Below are 1,002 nucleotides of genomic sequence, written 5' to 3'. Positions count from 1 at the left end.
GCGTTGTGTTTGGGATCTTCAAACAACGCATGCCAAACGAATGCCTCCACTCAGCGAAATGTCTTTCGAATGCTCGGCGCCCCCAATAACTGAAATTGCCGCAAATCTCGCATTTAAATTCTTGACCTAAGAAACAAAAGAAGTAGAGTAAATAAAAAAAATAAATGTATAAAATAAATTAAGATGAATAAACTAAATATAGTAAATAAGATAAACAAAATGAAATAAATAAAAAAATAAAAATAAAATATTTAAAGCAGATAAAAAAGCATAGAAATATTTAAAAACGTATTATTACAAAGGGGTTAATAAAACAAGAAAATCATCAAGAGGAGTAGACATTAATAAACATCAGTAAAATTAAATGAAAATAAATAAAAATAAAAAATTAAATTAAATTAAAATCAATCAAATAGAAGAAAAGGAGAAAGAAGAATTAATTCCAATAAATAAAAAGAGAGATGAAAAAGGAGACAAAAAAAAGATATAAGGAAACAAAGAGACAGAAAAGATTTAAAGAAAGATAAAAGAAGAAAGAAAAAATAAGAAAGAAGAGACAAAAGATAAAACAAAAGGAGACAGCAAGAAAGACAAAAGGAGACAGCAAGAAAGACAAAAGGGGACAGAAAAAGAAATAAAAAGAGAGACAAAAGGAGACATAAAAAAAGAGAAGGAAATAAAGGACGAAATAAACAAAGATAGACAAAGAGAAAAATAAAAGAAGAGACAAACAAAGATCAAAAAGGAGACAAACAAAGATCAAAAAGGAGACAAAAAAACAAAAGGAGACAAAAGGAGACACTCACCAAGGCCGTGCAGTTTGTACAGCCAATAGGGGATAGGGCGGCCGTCGAAACCTAAAAACAAAATAAAAATAAATAAAATAAAAATAAATTAATTAATTACAATGAATAAATAAATAAATTAAATAAATAAGAAGAATAAATAAAAATACATATAGGTAATAAATTACAAAATAAAAAAAATAAAGAAAAATAAATA

Source organism: Eimeria acervulina, genomic scaffold, assembly GCF_000499425.1.
Source record: "Eimeria acervulina Houghton genomic scaffold, Eah_scaff914, whole genome shotgun sequence".
In the NCBI taxonomy this organism is placed as follows: Eukaryota; Apicomplexa; class Conoidasida; order Eucoccidiorida; family Eimeriidae; genus Eimeria; species Eimeria acervulina.
This window is presented reverse-complemented; position numbering follows the sequence as displayed.